Below are 17527 nucleotides of genomic sequence, written 5' to 3' on the forward strand. Positions count from 1 at the left end.
CATGTTGCAAGAGAAAAGGAGCAGGTAGGGGAATAGTCAATTATGTATTATTCATCACACACTCAGTAAATCGGCAGTCTACATGAGATAAGGTGAACATAGAATAACTATCTGTGGAGATACTTAACTTTTTTTTTTTTTTTTTGAGACAGAGTCCTGCTCCGTCCCTGCTGGAGTGCAGTGGCGCAATCTCTGCTCACTGCAGCCTCCGCCTCCCAGGTCATACGTGGAGCTTCCAGGTCATATGTGGATTTAAGAATGTTCTGATTAGCAATCGGTTGAAAGAGTTAAATTATTGCCTAAAGACCTAGAACCAATAGAAGGGACTGTCAGGGTTAAGAATCGTGAAGATGGCCGGAGGCCCTGGTTCACGCCTGTAATCCCAGCACTTTGGGAGGCTGAGGCGGGTGGATCATGAGGTCAGGAAATCGAGACCATCCTGGCTAACACGGTGAAACCCCATCTCTACTAAAAATACAAAAAAAAAAAAAAAAAAAAAAAAAAAAAATTAGCCGGGCATGGTGGCAGGCACCTGTAGTCCCAGCTACTCGGAGAGGCTGAGGTAGGAGAATGGCGTGAACCCGGGAGGCGGAGCTGGCAGTGAGCCAAGATCACACCACTGCACTCCAGCCTGGACGACAGAGCAAGACTCCATCTCAAAAAAAAAAAAAAAGATAATATAGCAACAAGCATCATAAAAATGGTGAAGATTAGTCATCCAAGAGAGTTATAGGTAGAATCATAGGGCTGTAAACAACCTAACCAGCCAAAAAGTCTCCTGCATGCATCATCATGCTTTTTGATCAGACTGACAATGTCTTTACCCTTCTTATCATGGGCCACTTAAACTTTATGATAAATCTTATTTGAGGGTCACAGGACCAACATCAAATCATAACCCAATAGATTTAATTTCTCTTCTAGCCAACTGGTCTCTGATATAGTTTAGGTATGTGTCTCCACCCAAATCTCATGTCAAATTGTGATCCCCAGTGTGGGAGTTGGGGCATGCTGAAAGTTGATTGGGTAATGGGGGTGGATTTCCCCTTTATTGTTGTTCTTGTGCTAGTGAGTGGGTTGCCATAAGATCTGCTTGTTTAAAAGTATGTAGCACCTCCTCTTCTATCTCTTCCTCCTGCTCTAGCCATGTAAGATGTGCCTGCTTCCCTTTTGCCTTCCACAATGATTGTAAATTTCCTGAGGCTTCCCCAGCCATGCTTCCTGTACAGCCTGTGGAACAGTGAGCCAATTAAACCTCCTTTCTTTATTTTTTTAATTGTATTTATTTATTTATTTAGAGACAGAGTTTCGCTCTTGTTGCCCAGGCTGAAGTGCAGTGGCACGATCTCGGCTCACTGCAACCTCTGTCTCCTGGGTTCAAGCGATTCTCCTGCCTCAGCCTCCTGAGTAGTTGAGATTTCAGGTGCACGCCACCATGCTTGGCTAATTTTTGTATTTTTAGTAGAGATGGGGTTTCACTATGTTGGCCAGGCTGGTATCGAATTCCTGACCTCTGGTGATCCACCCACCTCAGCCTCCCAAAGTGCTGGGATTACACGTGTGAGCCACTGCGCCTGGCCTAAACCTCTTTTTTTTTTTTTTTTTTTATAAATTACCCAGTCTCAGGTATGTATTTATTTATTTTTTGAGACAGAGTCTTGCTTTGTTGCCCAGGCTGGAATGCAATGGCACGATCTTGGCTCACTGAAATCTCTGCCTCCTGGGTTCAAGCGATTCTCCTGCCTCAGCCTCCCGAGTAGCTGGGATTACAGGCACCCACCACCATGCCCAGCTAATTTTTGTATTTTTAGTAGAGACGGGGTTTCACCTTATTGGCCAGGCTGGCCTCGAACGCCTGAGCTCAAATGATCCACCTACCTTGGCCTCCCAAAGTTCTGGGACTACAGGTGTGAGCCACCATGCCCAGCCAGGTATTTCTTTATAGCAGTGTGAGAGTGGACTAATACAGTCTCCATAGGTATAACATCCTGAGGAGAGTATAAATCAAATTTGAGAAACATCTGGTCCTTAATGTCTAAATTGTCATAAGACTTGTTAATAGACAAATCGGTTTCTCCCACCACTTTTGTATTGCCCCATTGGTATTTGGGAGACAAATGGAGGTTTTGTTACAGGAGAAGTCATATAATTCTATGGTGTCATTTTGTTGTTCCTCTCGACAAAAATGGCTCTTTCCGTATACCAAATATTATGTCCCATGGAGATGGATATTAGTGGTGAAGTTTGGGAAAAATCAAGGTTTCAAGTGGTTTGAAGGCACTCTTTTTTTCTGTTCTCACAATCTGAGAGGGAGCTGTGATGCCATGTGTTACTGTTACAGGTAGTTAGAGACAGGCATGAGTGGGGCAGGAAAGGGATCTCCTCCACTCAGCAGGAATGTCAGGCGATCATCAGTGATGGCTTGAAAATTATCACATTCCCTCTCTAAAATGATAATTTGGCAGCTGGCACCAGGAAGAGACAATCTTCTGATGTTCCACAGCTGCCACGGTAAAGTGTTAATTGAATGCAGGTGCCAGGGAGAGGCAGCTTCCCAGTCATGCACATTAAGAGGCAAAATAGCGGAGTATGACCTTTAGGGACCCTCCACCGGAAAAGGGAAGAAAGCCTCAGATGGGCATACATACAACTTCCTAAATACACTACATGTGCTCACTTCCCAAGGGTAAAGAGGGCACTGCGCATGTGTGCAGCCCACCCTAAGGGAAGAATCATGGGAAGTGGGCCACGCTATAAAGTCCTAGGATCACGGCTAAACGCCACACTTGTCCTTCAAGTTGCCTGCTTGGGTCTCTTCTATGTGTACTTTCTTTCCTGTTCTAAAGCCTTTCTCTTTTCTCTCTTTTTTTTTCTTTCAACTTTTATTTTAACTTCAGGAGTACATGTGCAGGATGTGAAGGTTACATAGGTAAACATGTGCCATGGTGATTTACTGCACATATCATCCCATAACCCAGGGTTTTTTGTTTTTGTTTTTGTTTTTGAGATGGAGTCTCACTCTGCTGCCAGGCCGGAGTGCAGTGGCACAATCTCGGCTCACTGCAACCTCCGAGTCCCTGGTTCAAGCGATTCTCCTGCCTCAGCCTCCCGAGTAGTTGGGATTACAGGCACATGCTACCATGCCCAGCTGATTTTTGTATTCTTAGTAGAGACGGGGTTTCACCATATTGGCCAGAATGGTCTTGATGTCCTGACCTCATGATCCGCCCGCCTTGGCCTCCCAAAGTGCTGGGATTCCAGGCGTGAGCCATTGCGCCCGTCCACTGTAACCCAGGTATTAAGCCCAACATCCATTAGCTGTTCTTCCTGATGATCTCCCTCCCCACAATCCTCCCCAACAGGTGCCCAGTGTATGTTGTTTCCCCCATGTGTCTCTGTGTTCTCATCAATCAGCTCCCACCTACAAGTGAGAATATGTGGTGTTTGGTTTTCTGTTCCTGTGTTAGTTTGCTGAGAATAATGGCTTCCAACTCCATCCATGTCCCTGCAAAGAACATGATCTCATTCCTTTTTATGGCTGCATAGTATTCCATGGTGTATATGTACCACATTTTCTTTAGCCAGTCTATCATTGATGGGCATTTGGGTTGATTCCATGACTTTGCTATTGTAAATAGTGCTGCAATGAACATATGTGTGCATGTATCTTTGTAATAGAATGATTTATATTCCTTTGGGTATATACCCAGTAATGGGGTTGCTGGGTCAAATGGTATTTCTGCCTCTAGGTCTTTGAGGAATCGCCACACTGTCTTCCACAATAGTTGACTTAATTTATATTCCCACCACCAGTGTAAAAGTGTTCCTGCTTCTCTACAGCCTTGCCAGCATCTGTTGTTTCTTGACTTTTTAATAATAACCATTCTGACTGGTGTGAGATGGTATCTCATTGTGGTTTTGATTTGCATTTCTCTAATGATCAGTGACGGTGAGCTTTTCTTCATGTTTGTTGGCTGCATGGATATCTTCTTTTCAGAGGTGTCATTTCATGTCCTTTGCCCCCCCTCCCTTTTTTTTTTTTTAGACTGAGTCTTGCTGTGTTGCCCAGCCTGGAGTGCAGTGGGGTGATCTCGGCTCACTGCGAGCTCTGCCTTCTGGGTTCACACCATTCTCCTGCCTCAGCCTCCCGAGTAGCTGGGACTACAGGCACCCGCCACCACACCCAGCTAATTTTTTGTATTTTTAGCAGAGACGGGGTTTCACCGTGTTAGCCAGGATGGTCTCCATCTTCTGCCCTCGTGATCTGCCTGCCTCAGCCTCCCAAAGTGCTGGATCACAGGCGTGAGCCACCACATCCAGCCGTCCTTTTTTTTTTTTTCTTTCTTTCTTTTTCTTTCTTTCTCTTTCTTTTCCTTCCTTCCTTCCTTCCTTCCTTCCTTCCTTCCTTCCTTCCTTCCTTCCTTCCTTTCTTTTTCTTGAGATGGAGTCTCAATCTGTTACCAGGCTGGAGTGCAGTGGTGTGATCTTGGCTCACTGCAACCTCTACCTCCTGGATTCAAGCAATTCTCCTGCCTCAGCCTCCCAAGTAGCTGGTATTACAGGCATGCGCCACCATGCCCAGCTAATTTTTGCATTTTTAATAGGGATGGGGTTTTGTCATGTTGGCCAGGGTGGTCTCAAACTACTGACCTCAGGTGATCTACCCACCTCGGCCTCCCAAAGTGTTGGGATTACAGGCATGAGCCACCGCACCTGGCCCTTTGTCCACTTTTTAATGGGATTTTTTTTTCTTGTAAATTTGTTTAAGTCCCTTGTAGACTCTGGATATTAGACCTTTATCAGATGGATAGATTGCAAAAAATTTTCTCTCATTCTGTAGGTTGTCTGTTCACTCTGGTGATCCTTTCTTTTGCTATGCAGAAGCTCTTTAGTTTAACTAGATCTCATTTGTCATTTTTTTCTTTTGTTACAATTATTTTTGGTGTTTTTGTAATGAAATCTTTGCCCATGCCTATATCCTGAATGATGTTACCTAGATTTTTTTCTAGGGTTTTTATAGTTTCGGGTTTTACATTTAAGTCTTTAATCCATCTTGAGTTAATTTTTGTATACAGTGTAAGGAAGGGTTCCAGTTTCAATTTTCTGCATATGACTAGCCAGTTCTCCCAGCACCATTTATTAAACAGGGAATCCTTTCCCATTGCTTGTTTTGGTCAGGTTTGTTGAAGATCAGATTGTTGTAGGTGTGCGGTCTTATTTCTGGGTTCTCTATTCTGTTCCATTGGCCTGTCTGTTCTTGTACCAGTACCATGCTGCTTTGGTTACTGTAGCCTTGTAGTATAGTTTGAAATCAGGTAGCATAATGCTCCAGCTTTGTTCTTTTTGCTTAGGATTGGCTTGGTTATTCAGGCTTTTTTTTTTTTTTTGGTTCCATATGAATTTTAAAATAGTTTTTTCTAATTCTGTGAAGAATGTCAATGGTAGTTTAATGGGAATAGCACTGAATCTATAAATTACTTTGAGCATATGGCCATTTGCATATTGATTCTTCCTATCCATGAGCATGGAATTTTTCTCCATTTGTTTTTATCCCCTCTGACTTATCTGAGCAGTGGTTTGTAGTTCTCCTCGAAGAGGTTCTTCACTTCCTTGTTAGCTGTATTCCTAGGTATTTTATTCTTTTTGTAGCAATTGCGAATGGGAGTTCTTTCATGATTTGGCTCTCTGCTTGCCTGTTGTTGGCGTATAGGAATGCTAGTGATTTTTGTACATTAATTTTATATCCTGAGACTTTGTTGAAGTTGTTTATCAGCTTAAGAAGCTTTTGGGCTGAGACTATGGGGCTTTCTAGATATAAGATCATGTCATCTGCAAACAAAGATAATTTGACTTCCTCTCTTCCTATTTGAATACCCTTTATTTGTTCCTCTTGCACGATTGCCCTGGCCATGACTTCTAATACTATGTTGAATAGGAGTGGTAAGAGAGGGCATCCTTGTCTTGTGCTGGTTTTCAAAGGGAATGCTTTCACCTTCTAAAGCCTTTTAAAATAAACTTCCACTCCTGCTCTGAAACTTGCCTCAGTCTCTTTTTCTGCCTTATGCCCCTCAGTTGAATGCTTTCTTCTGAGGAGGCAAAATTGAGGTTGCTGTAGCCGCATAGGGATTTACTGCTGATAACTCAGATACCAACCAGTAACATTGTCGTTAGCTAAAATAGTCCACCTATTTCCCATGAGGAGTATTCTTGCATTATTTACAACAGTCCCAATGCCTGCCACTTAGACAACACAATACTTTTGAGCCTCATTCAACTTTGGTGCCTGTGCTTTGAGAATGCAGTATTTGAGGTCATATTTATCATCCAAAAATTTCCATACATTTGAGGGACCACATACTCTCTATAGGTGTTTGGATTGTGCCTTAGCACTGAGGATTGCAGGTCACTGCTTCATAGCTACCTAAGATTCCACTTGTAAAAACATAGACATGAGCCCTTTTGGGTTAGAGTACATGATTGTTCCCACCTTTGCATTTGGGAGTAAGTTTTCATGTTTGGTCTGGTTTCTTCTATCCATTTGATGAGTACTAGATTATCTTTTAAGGCAGCTTCCCATCCTTTTCCCTTGTCTTGGAATAGCATTCCTTTTATGTGGCCTATTTTTTACATGGAATTTTTCTCGAAGGAATGCCTCTCTACATTCCTACATTACATTAGCTATAAACTCACCTTGCCCCAATATACCTAGTGCAGCTTCAATTTTTCCAGTGAGGTTGCATTCTAGTCTTTTGGGTGGCCAATTTTGATGTATCCAGGAATGCTGTTGCCATAATATGCTAATGGAATTAATGCAATTTGGATAAATGAAGTTAATCCAGAACTGTTGGGTGTCCCAAACAATTGTTAGGTGGGTGGGGGCCTACCAAAGTGCTGGAATCACAAGTTTTTGTTTTTGTTTTTTTTTGTTTTTTTTTTTACACAGAGTCACAAGTTTTTTTGTTTGTTTGTTTTGTTTTTGTTTTTTTTACACAGAGTCTTGCCCTGACGCCCAGGCTGGAGTGCAGTGGCACGATCTTGGCTCACTGCAAACTCCGCCTCCCAAGCTCAAGCAATTCTCTTGCCTCTGCCTCATGAGGAGCTGGGACTATAGGAGTGCACCACAACACCCAGCTAATTTTTTTTTTTGTGTGTATATATATATATATATATATACACAAATATATATATATATACACAAATATATATATATAGTTTTTTTTTTTTTTTTTGAGACGGAGTCTCACTCTGTCGCCCAGGCTGGAGTGCAGTGGCGCAATCTCGGCTCACTACCAACTCTGCCTCCCGGGTTCATGCCATTCTCCTGTCTCAGCCTCCAGAGTAGCTGGGTAGTACTACAGGCGCCTGCCACTACACCCAGCTAATTTTCTTTTTTTTTTGTATTTTTAGTAGAGGTGGGGTTTCATCGTGTTAGCCAGGATGGTCTCGATCTCCTGACCTCGTGATCTGCCCGCCTCAGCCTCCCAAAGTGCTGGGATTACAGGCGTGAGCCACCGTGCGCGGCCTTTTTTGCATATTTTTAGTAGAGAAGAGGTTTCACCATGTTGGCCAGGGTGGCCTGGAACCCCTGACCTCTAGTGATCCACCCGCCTTGGCCTCCCAAAGTGCTGGGATTACAATCATGAGCCACCGCGCCTGGCCATCCAGCCACGTTTTCCTTATATAGGGTTCTTGTCAATGTAAAGACTAAGCTCAGTTGTATCTATGTGCAGACGGGCAGACAGCATGACAAAATTTATTATTTTACTGATTTAATGAAAACTATGCTTGACCTTTTAGTGTGTAAGTACATTAAAGCATAACTATCATTATGTAAAAGGATATATTGTTATGGGGATCAGGACATCTGGACTTTCTGTTGTTGTAGGAGTTTGTCCTTACAGGCATTATCAAGCTGCTTTCTTAATTGTAAACATCTCAGGACCATGGGTCATCACTAGCAAGGAATGTGCCTTGCTAGTTTTAAGATGGGGTTGATTTTTAAATGGTGTCCACTGGCTCTCCTAGGCTCCTGCTTCCCTAATAGGAGGACTGCTTGAGGCCAGGAGTTTGAGGCCACCCTGGGCAAAATATTGATACCTTGTCACTACAAAAAAAAATTAGCTAGATGTGGCAGTGTGTGCTTGTGGTCCTGGCTACTGGAAGGCTGAGGCAGGAGGATTGCCTGACCCTAGGTGTAGGAGACTACAGTGAGCTATGATCGTGCCACTGCACTTCAGCCTCAGAGACAGAATTAGACCCTGTTTCTTTCTCTCTTTTTTTGGCTTCATATTTTGTAATATTTTATTTGAGCACTGAAAAATTCTGGAAGTTACATAAATATAAGTAACTCATTTTACAGATTAAAAATTTGAGATTGAAATAGTAGGCAACTTGCATGAGGTCAAAAAGCTGGCAAGATACAGAACAGAGACTGCACATATGACTCAAGATTTTCTGCATGTTTTACATTGGTGGGCTCAAATTTATTCAAATAACAGAGCCTCTAAGTGTTATGGTGTCCCTTGAGAAACATCTACTTAATTCACAAGACTATATTATATGTACACAATACGAGAATCATGAGAACATATGTCCATGTCAAAAACATATGTCCATGTCAAAAACTGTCTGCTAAAAGAAATATGAACTATTTATAAGTTTTCCATGAATATTCATATAGCAATTAATAAGCAATTTACTACAACCCTATGAGACAGATACTAGTATTATTCTCCTTTTGCAGATAAGAAAATGGCATAGAGAAGTTAAGTCACTGGCCCAGGGTTACACAGCAAGAAGTGAAGATGAGCCTCCAGCTCAGGTTGCCTGACTGTAGAACTCATGATCTTTAAGCATTATTCCATCATTTTGTCATCAATGAGGAGGAACAAAAACATTTACACATTAGTTCGTATGTGTGTTTGTCTGTGAGAGACCCTATTTCTAAAAAAAAAAAAAAGAATTTGTTGAAAAGACGCCACATGCAAAATTGATTGGAAGGGCAAACAACCAGCTCAGAAAATGTGAAAGAACAAATATTTCTCTGGCAGCCAGAACTAAAGCAAAACTCAAGTCAGTGCAAATATCAATGTCTGATAACACATTTCTAGGAGGGATGGGTGAAATGGCACCATTATATATTGCTGGTGGTAGCATAAATGGGCATAACTTCTCCAGAAGGCACTTTTGTAATACCTTGCCAAAATTCCAAATGCCAAATGTACACACCTTTTGAGAAATTGCTTCTAAAAATATTTTGGCATAGATGTGAAATAATATAAGTAGAAGAGTATTCACAACAGCACTGTTTGTAATGGCAAAAGATTGTAAGTCACTTAAATGTCCACCAATGGAAACTTAGTGGGTTATGATACATTTTTACAATGTCTACTCTGAAGATAAAAAAAAAAGAGTGAGCAGGTCCTTGATGTACTGATATGGGACATGCTACATAGCATTAGAAGCAGTTTATATATGTAAAATATATATGTATTTTATATATATACAAAAATACACACATGTAAATGAAAAATAAAATTATAAGCCCTCAAATGACTAAATGGACCCCCTCTTAGCCAAGAAGACACCAGAGAAACCTTAAAAATGAGTTCCTGGCCATGACAGGAAAGGAGGTCAGACAGGCCTCATGACATCCCCTCCCTTTTGGAATTTAGACACAACTGACTAGCAATAATGTTACAATAGAGATCAAAAGACTGACAGAACAAACTCTGTGGCAATAAAATACCAAATTATAAACAGGACCTAAAGCCATGCAAGGCAAGAGTTATGTCACACCTGCAGGCCATCTGTCTTGATAAGTAGGTCATTTTGACCCAGTATATTGAAGCTTGCTCTCACAACCGGACTCTGACACAGCATCCTTATCCTAATTTCAACATTCCTTTCTGCTAACTCCAAGTTTTTAGACAAAGCTTTGTCCTTTAACCCATTGCAAATTTAAAAAATCTCTGAACCCACTATGACCTGTAGGCCCCTGCTTCAAGATATCCCATGTTTTGGGGCTAAACTAGTGTATAACCTCCATGTATTGATTTATGGTTTTGGCTGTAACTTCTGCTTCTCTAAAATGTATAAAACAAAGTTACATTCTCGAACTGCTGATCTCAAGTGATCTGCCTCCTTAGGCCTCCCATAGTGCTGGGAGTATAGGCTTGAGCCACCACTCACAGCCATAGACAAAGTTACATTCTGACCGCCTCAGGACCACTTACTCAAGGATTCTTGGGTTTGTGTTTTCCCTGGGCCTCCATCACTCATACTGGCTCAGAATAAACCTCTAAAATACTTCACAGGGCCAGGCATGGTGGCTCAAGCCTATAATCCCAGCACTTTGGGAGGCCAAGGTGGGAGAATTGCTCGAGCCCAGGAATTTGAGACCAGCCTAGGCAACATAGTGAGACTCCATCTCTTAAAAAAAAAAATATATATATATATATATATACACACACACACACAAGCCAGGCATGGTGGCTCATGCCTGTAATCCCAGCACTTTGGGAGGCTGAAGTGGGCAGATCACAAGGTCAGAGTTCAAGACCAGCCTGGCCAATATGGTGAAACCCCGTCTCTACTAAAAATACAAAAATTAGCTGGGTGTGGTGGCACACGCCTGTAGTCCCAGCTACTTGGGAGGCCGAGGCAGAAGAATCACTTGAACCCAGGAGGCGGAGGTTGCAGTGAGCCAAGATCACACCACTGTACTCCAGCCTGGGTGACAGAGTGAGACTCTGTCTAAAAAAAAAAAAATTAAAATTAAAAATTAGGCTGGTATGGTGGTGTGTCAGTAGTCCCAGCTACAGGAGGCTGAGGTGGGAGGGTCATGTGAGCCCAGGAGTCTGAGAGTCTGAGGCTGCAGTGAGCCATAATCATGCCACTGTACTCCAGCTTCATGCCACTGCACTCCAGCCTGGGTGACAGAGTGAGATTCTGACTCTCAAAAATAAAATACAATATTTTACAGTTTGTTTGATTTTAGGTCTTGCTCTATACCCCAGGCTGGAGTGCAGTGGTGCCATCTTGGCTCACTGCAACCTCTGCCTCCTAGGCGCAGGCCATCCTTCCACCTCAGCCTCCCAAGTAGCTGGGACTACAGGCACGTGCCACCATGCCAGGCTAATTTTAGTATTTTTTTGTAGAGACGGGGTTTCTGCATGTTGCCCAGGCTGGTCTTGAACTCATGAGCTCAAGCGATTCGCCCACCTCAGCCTCCCAAAGTGCTGGGATTACATGTGTGAGCCACTGCACCCAGTGGTTTTTTCTGTTGACATATAGTATGCTGCAATTTTAGTAAAACAAAACATGGGGGGGAAAGATATGCATGCTGTCATGTATATGCATAAAATAAGCCTGAAAGGATACACACAAAATTGATAACACTGGAAAAGAAAACTAGGAGTATATTCATCAAGGACTTCCAGAGAGACAGAACCAATAGGATGGCTGGATAGATGGATAGATAGACACAAAGATGATAGATAGATAGATAGATGATAGATAGATATAGATAGATAGATGATAGATAGATGGATAGATAAAGTGGAACTGGCTTATTAGGGAACTCCCCTTATTAGGGGAACTGGCTCCTGAGATTATGGAGGCTGTGAAGTCCCACTGCAGCTGGAAAGTCCAGGATCCTGGATATGTGGCTCAGTCCAAGTCTGAATGTCTCAAACCAGGGGAGCTGATGGTGTAACTCAACTCTCAGCCTGAGAAGGCAGGGGGCTGCGTGCATCAGTCCCGGAGCCCAAAGAGCCTGGAGTTCTGATGTCCAAGGACCGGAGCAGAGCATCCCAGCTTTAGCAGAGAGCGGAAATTACCCTTCTTCTGCCTTTTTTTTCCTTCTGGCTAATTGGACTGTGCCTGCCCACATTGAGGGGAGATCTTCCAATTCAATCAGATTTACCTGCCAATCTCCTCTGGAAACAGCCAGAAATAATGCTTTACCAGTACTGTAGGTATTCCTTAGTTCAATTAAGCTGATGCCTAATATTAACCATCACAAGGTGTTTAAGAAACGGGGGGCCAGGCACGGTGGCTCACACCTGTAATCCCAGCACTTTGGGAGGCTGAGACAGGTGGATCATGAGGTCGGGAGTTCGAGACCAGCCTGGCCAGAAACCCCCTCTCTACTAAAAATAGAAAATTAGCTGGGTGTGATGGTGTGTGCCTGTAGTCCCAGCTACTCAGGAGGCTGAGGCAGAAAAGTTGCTTGAACCAGGGAGGCAGAGGTTGCAGTGAGCCGAGATCACACCACTGTACTCCAGCCTGGGCAACAGAGTGAGACTCCATCTAAAAAAAAAAAAAAAAAAGGAAAAACAGGGATAAGATGGACAGGAGAAACCTTTTATTGTATATTCTTTATATGCTTTGGATTTTGAACCAACTATATGTAATACCAATTCAAAATGTCAGTAAAAAGTCACATTAAAGATACTTGTTAATTGGCTGGGCATGGTGGTTCACGCCTATAATCCCAGCACTTTGGGAGGCCAAGGTGAGCGGATGATCACTTGAGGTCAGGGGTTCGAGACCAGCCTGGCCAACATGGTGAAACCCCATCTGTACTAAAAATAAAAAATCTAGCTGGGTGTGGTGGCGCATGCCTGTAATCTCAGCTACTGGGGGCGCTGAGGCAGGAGAATCGCTTGAACCTGGGAGGCGTAGGTTGTAGTGAGCTGAGATTGCGCCACTGCACTCTAGCCTGGGCAACAGAGTGAGACTGTCTCCAAAAAAAAAAAAAAAATTATTGTTAATTTGTCAATACACTTCTAATGCAGCTCCAGAACACGGATGTTGCTACTGCTGCCACCACCAGAATGAATTCTAAATACCTTGCTTCTTTGTATCACTTGTTGAGATTCAAAATCCTAGAAAAGACCACACGTGTTCACAACTCATTTCCACAGCCTCCCTGCCAGGAGTGCCTGCTTTTCTTTCTGCAGATAATCCCTGGTCACAAGGAGACATGCCCAATATAAGGTTGTCCAAGCATACAAAGGGATTTCGGATGCCACATGGTCCAAATAACAACAAATTTTGTGGGAACATCTTTTTATATAAATACACACAGATCCATCTCATTCTTTTTAATGGCAGCATAAGATTCTATAGTATAAATGTTTGTTTACTAGATATTTGTTTATATGAAAGAACATTTTGCTTTGATAGATAAAGCTTTATTATCTTTGAGTATTTTCCTACTATACATGAAAATAATCCTAATCGGCAGGGGGCAGTGGCTCATGCCTGTAATCCCAGCACTTTGGGAGGCTGAGGTGGGTGAATCATGAGGTCAGGGGTTCAAGACCAGCCTGGCCAACATGGTGAAACCCCCTCTCTACTAAAAAAAAAAAAATACAAAAAATTAGGTGGGCGTAGTGGCGAGTGCCTATAATTCCAGCTACTTGGGAGCCTGAGGCAGGAGAATCGCTTGAACCTTGGAGGTGGAGGTTGCAGTGAGCAGAGATCGCGCCACTGCACTCCAGCCTGGGTGACAGGCGAGAGTCTGTCTCAAAATAAATAAATAAATAAAACAAAATTAAAAAATCCTAATCATGGCTAAAATTTAAAAGTATATTATAACTTTTTACTCCAAGAATTTATATATTTCTAAATTACAAGACCTCTTTATTCTCTTGAAATTAAACCCATCTTTCCCCAAGTACAGCATTAAAAAATAAGTTGAAAACTGTTATATAGGCCAGGTGCGGTGGCTTATACCTGTAATCGCAGCACTTTGGGAGGCCGAGGCGGGTGGATCACCTGAGGTTGGGAGTTTGAGACCAGCCTGACCAACATGGAGAAACCCCATCCCTACTAAAAATGCAAAATTAGCTGGGTGTGGTGGCAGATGCCTGTAATCCCAGCTACTTGGGAGGCTGAGGCAGGAGAATTGCTTGAACTCAGGAGGCAGAGGTTGCGGTGAGCCAAGACCGTGCCATTGCACTCGAGCCTGGGCAACAAGAGCGAAACTCCATTTCAAAAAAACAAAACAAAACAGGCTGGGTGCAGTGGCTCACGCCTGTAATCCCAGCACTTTGGGAGGCCAAGGCGGGCAGATCACGAGGTCAGGAGATCGAGACCATCCTGGCTGACAGGGTGAAACCCCGTCTCTACTAAAAAAAAAAAAATACAAAAATTAGCCGGGCGTGGTGTCGGGTGCCTGTAATCCCAGCTACTCGGGAGGCTGAGGCAGGAGAATGTCATGAACCCAGGAGGTGGAGCTCGCAGTGAGCCGAGATCCTGCCACTGAACTCCAGCCTGGGCGACAGAGCAAGACTCCATTCAAAAAACCAAAAAAACAAAAACAAATAAACAGACTGTTATATAAAATTCTTAATTATTCTAACTTGTTCTGATGCAACAATATTTGTTTTATTGCAAAGCACAATATTTTTACTATTTTATTGGCTCCTGTGCTAGACCTGGGCCTAACCTGAATGCTGAATTATCACAAATAGCTTAAGGCTTATCATTGTTCTACTGTTTAAAATACAGACAAAGGAAGTCTTAAAATTGAAAAAGCAGTATCAAATGTAACTGTTTCATGAAATCTTTGCTGACCTGATTTTTCCAATAGATGGTGTGGCTCATATCTGCATATTTTCTAGTAGAGGACATCAACAGTATCCCTCGTGTAAAACAAATAATGAAAAGGTAGGTGGATTGGAGCATAGTCTGAAATTCAGCAAGTAACAGATGGTAAACCTAAATCCAGACGGGTCAATGACCTCATGTGTACAGTGGTGATGGCAGGGGCTGCTGCCATCATGCCGGCTGCAGCAGGGAAGTGCAGCTGGGGTTGCACACTCCATCGAGCAAGTAGGAGCCTGGCCCCTTCTAAGTTAGGATGGGAGCTCCCTGTGCAGCTGCAGCTGCCCAAAACGCACCTGCAGATCCAGGCCTCCTGCTCTATTCCACCGATCTGGCAGGAGCCCCACCCTCCTGGGCAGGGCTACAGCCGCCCAAAATGCAGCAATGGATCCGAGCCTCTCTGTGCTCTTGGGAGAGCTGGGAACAAGTAGGATCTGCCCTCCCAGGTGTAGCTGCAGCTGCGGCACCCGCAGCTGCAGATCTGGGCCTCCGGCTCCAGGAACAGGCAGGAGCCAGGGACAAGCGGGAGCCCCACCCCACACATCCCTACCCCCTACCAATCCCCACCACCTGTCCCTGCAGGCTCAGGAGTGTCTGCTGTCACTGCCTGGCCTCTCTCCACTCCCCACACCCACTCTGATCTCGGAGCAGGGTTGGAACCAAGCCCCAGGACCATGAATGGCAGCAGGAGGAAGATAGAGTCCTGGGCGGAAGGGGGTAGGGTCCGCACTAAGGCCTCACCCTCAGGCCAGGAAGCACCTGAAGGCTGGAGTCTGGGCTGCCATTTTCTCTGGCGGGAGTGGGAATTCGTGGTGACTCTTCTAGGCCCGCCCATGGCTGCCCATGGACCAATCAGCATGCACTTCCTCCCCACTGAGACCCATAAAAGCCCTGGGCTCAGCAAGAGCAGGGCAGACGATGGTCAGATGACATAGAGGGTACAGAGAGGGAGCAACTAGCTGCTAAGAGGAGTACCTTCTCCATTGAGAGCTGCAGAGACAACCTGCCGGCAGAGAGGAGCTACCCTCTCTGCTAAGAGCTTCAGAGACCTGAAGCTCTTAGCAGACGTCCAAATTACTTGCCTGCAGAGAGGAAGCACCCTCTCCAGGGCCTCCTCTCTGCTGAGAGCTGAACACTCCACAGGACGACCTGCCTACAGAGAGGAGCTACCCACTCCTCTGACCTGTTCTAACACTAAATAAAACTCTTCTTCTTTGACCAGGTGCAGTGGCTCATGCCTGTAATCCCAGCACTTTGGGAGGCTGAGGCGGGTGGATCACGAGGTGAGGAGTTCGAGACTGGCCTGACCCACATAGGGAAACGCCATCTTTACTAAAAATACAAAAATTAGTCAGGCGTGGTGGCGCGTGCCTGTAATCCCAGCTACTCTGGAGGCTGAGACAGGAGAATCACTTGAGTCCGGGAGGTGGATGTTGCAGTGAGCCGAGATCGCACCACTGCAGTCCAGCCTGGGCAACAGTGCTAGACTCCGTCTGAAAAAAAAAAAAAAAAAAACTCTTCTTTACCTTTCACTTGTCTGCATACCTCATTCTTCCTGGATACAGGACAAGATCTCGGGCAAAGGTGCCATGGCCACAGAGGTTTCCAGCCAAAAAAGTTGATAACCCAGAGATCCCATAACAGTGGTATCCTAAATCCTAGACTCCATCTCCTTTTTCTTTCTTTGTTTTTTTTTTTTGAGACCTCCTTGTTCAACTTAAAAAATCATCTTTCCCTTTCTAATCTGAGCAATGTGCAACAAATTTGGAAGTGTAAAATAAAGAACTCGATTACTGGTGATATTCAAGCAGAATATGAATGGCCGTTTGTCAAAAATGCTGTGTAACTGGCAAAACTGGTTGTTTGATTTTTGGGTAATTTCCAATTCTATCATTCTGGGTGTCGACAAGTAGAGCCAGACAATAACTTGAAATAAAATATGGAAAATAATTCAATTTACCTTGATGACTAACTGCAACTAAGTGATAAAGTAAAATAAACATGAAAATCCTAATTTTTGCCAGGCGCAGTGGCTCACGCCCGTAATCCCAACACTTTGGGAGGCTGAGGCGGGCGGATCACCTGAAGTCAGGAGTTCAAGACCAGCCTGGCCAACATGGTGAAACCCCGTTTCTACTAAAAATAAAAAAATTAGCCAAGCGTGGTAGCATGCACCTGTAGTCCCAGCTACTCAGGAGGCTGAGGCAGGAGAATCGCTTGAACCCAGGAGGTGGAGGTTGCAGTGAGCCAAGATCGCATCATTATAATCCATCCTGAGTGACAGAGTGAGACACTGTTTCAAAGTTAAAAAAAAAAAAAAAAATCTCAATTTTTTAGACTAAAATGTGGAGTAAGCCTGGTGTTATACAACCACATGTCAATGACAGAAATACATTTTGAGAAATGCATCATTAGGTTATTTCATCATTGTGTGAACATCATAAATTTTACTTACACAAATCTACATAGTACAGCCTACTACACCCCTAGGCTATACTGTATAGCCCATTGCTCTGAACACTATCATATATGCAGTCCATTGTTAACTGAAACATGCGGTGCATGACTATATATTAAAATGAGGAAATTCCAAAAGCTAGAGAATAATCTGGACCCTGAAGCAGACCCAAAACACATCAGAGTTAGAAATGGCTTTCCATGGGTGATATGCTTTGGTTTTGTGTCCCCACCCAAATCTCATCTCAAATCGTAATCCCCATGTATTGAGGGAGGGACCTGGTGGGAAGTGATTAGATCATGGGGGCTTTTCCCCCCATGTTCTCACAGTTTCCACTGTTCTCGCAGTAGTGAGTTCTCACGAGATCTGATGGTTTAAAAGTGTTTGGCAGTTCCTCCACCACCACCGCCATGTAATATGTGCCCTGCTTCCCCTTGACCTTCCACCATGATT

Source organism: Symphalangus syndactylus, chromosome 15 (genome assembly GCF_028878055.3).
Source record: "Symphalangus syndactylus isolate Jambi chromosome 15, NHGRI_mSymSyn1-v2.1_pri, whole genome shotgun sequence".
In the NCBI taxonomy this organism is placed as follows: domain Eukaryota; kingdom Metazoa; phylum Chordata; class Mammalia; order Primates; family Hylobatidae; genus Symphalangus; species Symphalangus syndactylus.